This window comes from Branchiostoma belcheri, unplaced genomic scaffold (genome assembly GCF_001625305.1).
Source record: "Branchiostoma belcheri isolate BF01 breed outbred unplaced genomic scaffold, Haploidv18h27 scaffold292, whole genome shotgun sequence".
Lineage (NCBI taxonomy): Eukaryota > Metazoa > Chordata > Leptocardii > Amphioxiformes > Branchiostomatidae > Branchiostoma > Branchiostoma belcheri.
Window position 1 is genome coordinate 173,497 of NW_017803901.1, and position 8,873 is coordinate 182,369.

Here is an 8,873-nt window from a genome sequence, read left to right on the forward strand (position 1 = left end):
TACCAAGCAGCCAGAACAACACTAACAGCCAGTTTTTTTCAAGTTAATAGAAATAGAAATAACTCTCCAGCTGGAAAATACCAGCATTCATCCACACATACCAAGAAAAAGGCTGTTTTCAGTTGGTTTAGCTGCACTCAATCAAAGGGGTCTCAGATTGGGCCATTTGGTGGCCTTTGCCCTGCACAGCACTTCAGAAGAACGTCTCATATAAGGTTGTATTTGCTCATATCAGGTTAACATTCCAACAGTAGTCTCCAGATGTTATGTCGGAAAAAATATCGTCTGCAACAAGCAAAATTCTGATGCAACGTTGACCAAAAATCCACCGAAAACCGCGAAAATTCAGGGTTCTGCGCAGGCGCAGTACGTTCTGCCGACGTGCTCATTATCATATAGCTAGAAGGCGTCGACCAATCGGAAGGCTCCATTTGGCATTGGTTATGAGGCCGTAACTTCAAAAGTGGTCAGTTATTAGAATAACCGACCACTTTTTGGATCGCACTATTATACAGAGGGCAGGGCACTAAGATTAGTATTAAGACTTGTAGTATTTTTGAATAATTTATTTCAAAGTACAACACTATTAAATAGATATAAATGAAATTTAAACAAAAATACTAAACATAATTTTTGGCACCCCCCACTTAAAGTGGTACTGTTCCAATATCACGTGTTCGCCGCAGATGATTCCATGACATCATGTTACACGTAACATAGAATGTGATAGTTTTTTCGGCAATGGAGGAATTCTATTAAGGAATTTGTGTCAGTTGCATTTTCGATAGGCTATACGATAATAACTTTAATGCCCCACCTTATCCTTGGTGTATATGATGATATAATCCCGCTTCGCTCACTTGGTGGTTTACTCGGTGGTTATCGCTACCTGACCAGCGATTATCTTACCATATACAGCTCTGGGTGGGGACATTAACCCTATATTGGAAGATATATGTATTTGACAGAAATGGTCATATATTTCCCACACACCAATCAAAATGTGTTTGTATATTTCTGATGAATACTATAAAAATGAATCTTAACCGGGTTCATTGGGACTTAATACATGTAACTGCATGAGTCCAACGCATGCAACAGAGGGGCGGCATGGGACTTGCACTGTATAGTGCGAGACTACATAGCTTATAAGCTACATGTGCCCTATACAGGCGAGTGCCACCTGGAATTTCAATTTGCAGTTTTATGTGGAAACCATAAAACATTCCTTACTGTTTTTCTTGCTCGTCTGTCGAAATTCGCAAGTTTGCAAGCTTAAGAATACATCAGATCTGAAGATGTTTGATATGTCTATCCGATGTCTATTTGCATTCAGATCAACTCTTTGGGTCAACAGCACGAAATTTTAAATACATATCCTGATAAGTCGGGTGTGACTCACTCTGTTAACAGCGAGAGAATGTAGCAATTCTAATTAAAAAGTTTTGATGACGTTTTCGCATATTCCTCTGGGTTAGTACCCATATTTTACCCTGTAATTCTATACTTTTTATAAGCCTTTAGTAAAACAGGGTATTCACAAAGCCCAGTACTTACCTGATTATTTTGGCACTGGACTGAGTAGACGTCACTGTGCCAGGGTACGACTAGTATACCAAAAATGTCAGCAACATTTCCCACCGTAAAGTTGACCATGGTACCCGGCTTGCTCCTTTTCATGTACCTGCTGTCCATCGGCCATGCCTCCCCTCGTACTGCCGACAGAGACGAAGAGTGCCCCGCCTTGGTATGCAAAACAACTAACGAATGCATCGATTGGGCAGAAAGGTGTGATGGTTTCATAGATTGTCTCGATGGCTCGGATGAAGAGTGCACGGCTCCAGATTGTTTGTCGCCCGACGTTTTCGGCTGTGACATTGTCGGCCAGTGCCTCTCTCTCGCTGTGGTATGTGACGGTGATAATGATTGTCCAGACGGTTCAGATGAAGAAAATTGTACAGTGTGTCCCTTGCCCAACTACTTCATGTGTGATAGTGGTGAATGTGTACACCCAGAATCGCTGTGTAATGGTGGTGATAATTGTAAAGATGGTTCAGATGAAGAAGATTGCATCAACAAAGAGTGTTACAATCCCGCTGATTTCAAGTGTGAAAGTGGTAAATGTGTCCCCCCATACTGGCAGTGTAGCGGTGCTGATGAGTGTGGAGACGGTTCAGATGAGGAAGATTGTATAAACAAAGAGTGTTACTACCGCGACGATTTCAAGTGTGATAGTGGCGAATGTGTAGACCTACACTGGCAATGTGACGGTAGGGATGACTGTACAGATGGTTCAGATGAGGAAAATTGTACAGCGTGTCCCTGGCCCAACTACTTCAAGTGTGATATAGGTGAGGAATGTGTCGCTATAGGCTTTCAATGCGACGGTTATGATGATTGCCCAGATGGTTCAGATGAAGAATATTCATATTGCACCGTGTGTCCCTTGTCCAACTATTTCAAGTGTGAAAGTGGTAAATGTGTCCCCCCATACTGGCAGTGTAGCGGTGCTGATGAGTGTGGAGACGGTTCAGATGAGGAAGATTGTATAAACAAAGAGTGTTACTACCGCGACGATTTCAAGTGTGATAGTGGCGAATGTGTAGACCTACACTGGCAATGTGACGGTAGGGATGACTGTACAGATGGTTCAGATGAGGAAAATTGTACAGCGTGTCCCTGGCCCAACTACTTCAAGTGTGATATAGGTGAGGAATGTGTCGCTATAGACTTACAATGCGACGGTTATGATGATTGCCCAGATGGTTCAGATGAAGAATATTCATATTGCACCGTGTGTCCCTTGTCCAACTATTTCGAGTGTGAAAGTGGAGAATGTGTCCCCCCATACTGGCAATGTGACGGTGATGAAGATTGCGACGATGGTTCAGATGAGGACGACTGCATGAACAAATACTGTTACAACCTTGGGGACTTGAAGTGTGGAAGCGGGGAATGCATTTCTCCACAGCGACAATGCAACGGTGTGGTCAATTGTGACGACGGCTCAGATGAGGAAGATTGCATAAACAAAGCGTGCTATTTTTTCGATTACGTCAAGTGTGACAGTGGACAATGTATAGATCCAACCTGGCGATGTGATAGTAAGGAAGACTGTGAAGACGGTTCAGATGAGGACAACTGCTGGAGCGAAGTGTGTGATCGTCCCGCCTTCAGGTGTCAAGGTAGTGGAGCATGTATCCCTGAAGATTGGCTGTGTGACGACTTAAAGAATTGTCCAGACGGTGAAGATGAGCAAGATTGTCTGAGAGAGTGTACCACAACCGACTATTCAAGTAATATCCGGCCAGAATGGCATTGTGACGGTGTGACTGATTGCCACGATGGTTCCGATGAGGAAAGCTGCACAGCCGATGATTGTCCCTTGCCCAAATTTTTCTGTGGACGCCGCGGTTACTGCATCGATGGTACAATGCGCTGCGATGGCGTCGGTGACTGTTACGACGAGTCGGATGAGAGTGGCTGCGGTAAGCTCACTTTCTAGTTAGTTAATTGGCTGTTAGAGAGCCCTTGGAACAGAGAATCAACAAGTGGCCTAGGTTTGGGCCTCCTAGCAGCTTTTATGGAACTGCAGGACCATTTTTCGTAAAATTTCGTAAAATTTATAAAAGATGATAACTCATGAAGCTTTGGTAGATTGTCATGGCTTTTGGTAGGTAGGTAGGTAGCTGAGGAGAAAATCATAAATTGGATGGTCATTATGCATACAAGTACATGTATCTAATTTGCATGATTATTGCACAAAGCTCGAACGCTCATGAATCAAATGTATTCCACTATAGGTCATTGAATCTTGGAGCATGCGTAGCGAAGTAAGCGAGGAACATCAATTCTGCAAAATGCTCCCTAATTTGCATTGTTGGCATCCTTTTCGTCTCTTGAGACGATGGAATATGCGCCGTGGGTCAGGATGTCTTCATGCATCGCCTGCTATGGCTGTAGAGGCCGATCCTGGAGCGGCATACTTTGCCGCAGTTGACACAGGTGAAAACGTCAGGTTGTGTGCAGGTTTGTGCTGGTCTCTGTCGTCTACGCTGTCTTCTCTCCTCCCACTGTTCTTCTCTCCTCTTCTCACTGGTTTTGACGCCTGTCTTCACGGCTTGCCTCCATCTGCTGCGGTCGGCTGCCACTGTCTCCCAGCTTGTTTGGTCGATCCCTCCTGCCTTCATGTCACGCTTGAGGACGTCTTTGTAGCGGAGGACGGGCCTCCCCACAGGTCTGGCACCGGTTGCTAGTTCTCCGTACAGCACGTCCTTCGGAATTCGGCCATCGTCCATTCGGCTAACATGACCGAGCCATCTCAGACGCCTCTGGCTGAGCAAGGCGTACATGCTGGTCATTCCGGCCTGTGCCAGGACGTCCTTGTTCGGGACACGATCCTGCCAACTGATGCCCAGGATTCTTCTGAGGCAGCGCATGTGGAAGGCATTGAGTCGTCGTTCTTGGTGGGAGTACAGTGTCCAGGCTTCGCTGCCATACAAGAGCGTGCTGAGTATGCAAGCCTTGTATACCACTAGCTTGGTGTTGGTGGTCAGCATTGCGTTGTCCCAAACGCGTTTCCCAAGGCGAGCCATAACTGTTGCTGCTTTGCCGATGCGTTTGTTTAACTCTGCCTCCAGGGACAGGTTGTTGGAGATGGTGGAACCCAGATAGGTGACCATAATACCTAATTTGCATAATACCTGGGAAAATGTCATAATACCATAGTGTTGAATAGCGATGATTTTACATTTGTGACAATTAGGTAAAAGTCAACATCATCAGTCATAAATCATGCAAATCGGGATCTTGTTTGCATTATTTGTTGAGAGTTTGTAATTTGTTGAAGGTTAGCATAACAGGTGACTGCTACGATAACTTAGCATACGCTTTTGAAAATGTCAACACGGATGACAGGCTGTAAGATCTGAAACAGTCACACCGACCGAAAGGACCCCCATCATATAAGTTTTTTGTGGTGTTTTCAATACTTAAAAATGGTTAGTGTAGTCAAGTGTGCTCATTGCGGTATGTTTACGCCTATGAAACCTGCGTACTACCATCAAATATGTATGTTGTACAGTGTGTACCAGTATGGAGTTCCGATGTGAAGACAGCGGCGAATGTGTAGCACCATCTGCAGTGTGCAATGGTATCATCGACTGTGATGATGCATCGGACGAGCTGCTGTGTCGTAAGTTTTAAGCAAATTATAAATTAGCCCATGATGTACACAATCATGACCTGCAGCTGAGACTGCCCTGAAAAGGTCAAATAAGAATTCGGAGATCTCATACCTACATGACATAGCCTTTGCAACATTTAACTTGTGTCCCAATGGAAATGTGTGATGTGAAATGTGTAATGATGTAGCAATCTATTTCATTTGTGGGATATTGGGGTTTTCTTCTTACACAACCCGTGGTGTATCTCACCTGCTTTCGTTTCGAAGTCTATCAGATACATTCTTCTGAGCTTCTGACTGGAATTATGCTCCCCAAAATAACCAACTTTAATTTTCACAATTTGTAATGCTTATGCCCGAGGGTAGCCTGGGTACCATCTTGGTTAGTTTACGTCCGGGCGTAAACAAACCAGGATACGGTACCCAGGCTAGTCTGGGGGTACTACATAGGAAAAACCGTATTCATCAAGAAAATGCATATATGTCACGATTGATTCATCGTGTAATTGTGGAGCATTGGACAGAAACGTTCCATACCAGTGTACATTTCTTCAGAGTCCTGTGCAGAGAAGGGACTGTGGTAGTGTGACGGCGGGGAATGCATCCAGAACGCCTCGGTGTGTGACGGGGACAAGGACTGTTCTTCTGGGGAAGACGAGGAGAACTGCCACAGTAAGTCTATCCATAAGACTAGTCATACACTGACGCACACAGACACGCACACACATACACACACACACATACACACACACACATATGCAAACACACACACGCACATACACATAAACACACACAAACACACACAAACACACATGGACATACGTACACAGACACACAGCACACATCCATCTATTTCTCTATTTATGCCTCGCTAATAAAATAAGTCTTGAGAACTCCAACATACATCCCGTCACTTACAGCTCCCTGCAATGCTCTCCAGTTGGAGTGTGACGGAAGATGTCTGCCGACGTACCGCGTCTGTGACGGGTTGGAGGACTGTTCCAACGGAGAGGACGAGATGAACTGTACAGCCGGAGGTGGGGTCACTTCATGTGTCTTTGTCCTTGGTCCAAACCATAATAGGAAAGATAAATGTTGTTCTCAAAAGACCATTTTAGAAGTATATGCATAATTAGGTAAACTTTTCATAAAAACCCCACCCAGGTTGCGGTGCTGGGCAGTTCTCCTGTACAGACGGGACGTGCCTGTTGGAGTCTCAGCTGTGTGACAACCTGACGGAGTGTAGTGGAGGGGAGGACGAGGAAGACTGTGGAGGTAGGTACTAACTACTAACTTCGTATTTTACTGAGTAAGCTTCCTAGTTTTACAGTCAGTGTACACTACGTCTTACTGATGACATTTTCCTGACAGAAGCCAAACCTCCTGGATTCCCACTTGGTTTGGGCAGCCGGTACATCCCCGATGTCTTCCTCACCGCCAGCTCCAACTACAAACCAGACTTCGCCCCGATCCAGGCTCGCCACATGCCTATGCCAGGATACTGCTGGGTACCAAATTCCGTGGTGGGCCAATGGCTTCAGGTACCTGCTCTTCATTGAATCTAGATCGTAGATATGAAGAACTAGTATGTTTCAGTAGCAGGCTGGAGAGTCTATATATGTTTGACTGCAGGTTTACTTGGGCAAGACGACTGACGTCACAGGGGTGGTGATCAGTGGCGGTGGCTCGAACTGGGACCTGGGCAGTTGGGTGATGTCATTCACTCTAGCCTTCAGCATGGACGGCGCTTCGTGGGGACCATACACAGGCAGCAGTGACAACGTTCAGGTGCGAAGACTTTGTGACTTGCAACGGTTGTTCACTTTTGGCGCATGGCCATCTTTAATAGGATACGTACTTGGTCATCTTGGGATTCTTAGAATTACTCAATTATGCATGTATATGCAAAGGTTGTATGTCCATTTTCATGTCCATTATTCTTATTTTCTTACACAGGTTTTCCAAGGAAACCGAGATCGGTACAACAGAGTTAGTCGCCCTCTCCCAGTTCCTGTGACGTCACGCTACATCCGTCTGTACCCGAGAGGCTACTATACCTGGGTTGCCATGGTGATAAAGGTGTACGTCACAAATGGCTAGTCTGCTGCAGTTTTGTAAGAAGCTTCTCTGATGGCATCTACCCATATCTGGACTACGCGGCTTCCCTCTTCTCTTGGTACCGCAGATCGTGTTTGTGGGATGTTTTTTGCCGTGTTTGTGCTTTTCACATGTCTGAAGTATTGTAGCTTCCTCCTTCTGATCATGGGTAGGAGTACTAGTCACCTTTCCATCCATGACTCTTCTAGAACTGAGATGTTGATACGATGTTCTGTCCACTTACTCTCAGTAACGTCCTGCCCTATAGGACCCTATAGCACAGCCACATTCCTCGATCTTCAGCATGAAGTGTATATGGTTCGCAGGCCACCACATTGCGTGTCACCACACTGACAGGCCACACCACTACCCTCATGTTGGTGGTCAACATTAGAGCGCTGTCCTTTCAGATGATATCCAGGCAACTAATAATAAGGGCCTCTAGCTTCATGGAGCTCTAAACATAACCACAGTGGACATGGGCGGTGCATTTTAGGTGCCCTATTGCTCACCCCACTCCACTAACAGTCTAATGATCTCTCCAGACGAAAACACGTGGCCGAAGCAGGACCAGTACGTCCCATTGGGAGTTGGACTTGATCCCGACGATCCTGGTACGGTTCCGAAGGTTCCCGACCTCGACATGAGCGCGTCATCGCGAAGGGACGACTTCTTCCCGTGGCAGGCCCGTCTGAACAGCGGGGAGGGGCAGCAGCAGGGGGCGTGCTGGTCTCCGGCTCTGCGCACCGACACGGACCAGTGGCTGCAGGTAAGTATTGCCTGGTCACCAGAACTAGTGTCCTCTAACAGATCAAGCGGAAATTCAAAAGTGCTCTTAGGGTAAATGGTTGTGAGATCCAAAGGTAGATCGAGACCACCAGAAGACTGATACTTCACCGATGTAAAGGATGAAGGCAACGAATTGCCTGCTTTGCATTGCCAGTCAGCATTTAAAAAAATCTTTTTGAAAGTTGACTCTATTCAATAACGACAATTACCACATTTCCTCAATCGAATAAAAACTATAGTGATGCTTCTCTGTCAACTCTAGATTAAGCACGACAGAGTGTACGAGGTTGCCGGTGTCATCACCCAGGGAGCGTACAACCTGGACTACTGGGTGACGTCATACAAGCTGGCGTTCTCTGTCAATGGACGGTGGACAACATACAGCACAGGGGACGACGAAGAGATGGTCAGTCCAACTACACACTGTGAAGAGAGACAAGAAAAAGACACATTCAAGATTAAGATTTTGACGAATAAGAAATATAAGAATATCAGCGTGATCCAGGGCTGCTCTCAGTATGTTTGTAGCCTTTTTAAGTTTTCATGTTACCTTCAGAGCATCCTCACAGTGCAATATTCTTTGTTTCAGGTGTTCCAGGGGAACAGTGACAGCCACCGCTATGCTCGCAATCTGTTGGACCATCCAGCGTATGCACTCTACACTCGTTTCTACCCGCTCAGCTTCAAAAATCGGATTGCACTGAGAGTCGAGATTCTCGTCATAGATGGTAAATCTCAGGTGTATTTCATTAGTCAATTTGTGTTTTTCCTGAATCAAGTGCTATATTCATTAGTGCCTCAG

The 8,873-nt window shown here is 45.7% G+C and overlaps 1 pseudogene; it reads left to right on the forward strand.

Annotated features, from left to right (window-relative positions):
- The first annotated feature begins 1,654 nt into the window (after positions 1 to 1,654).
- LOC109473197 lies at positions 1,655 to 8,799 on the forward strand (annotated as a pseudogene).
- Positions 8,800 to 8,873: the final 74 nt, after the last annotated feature.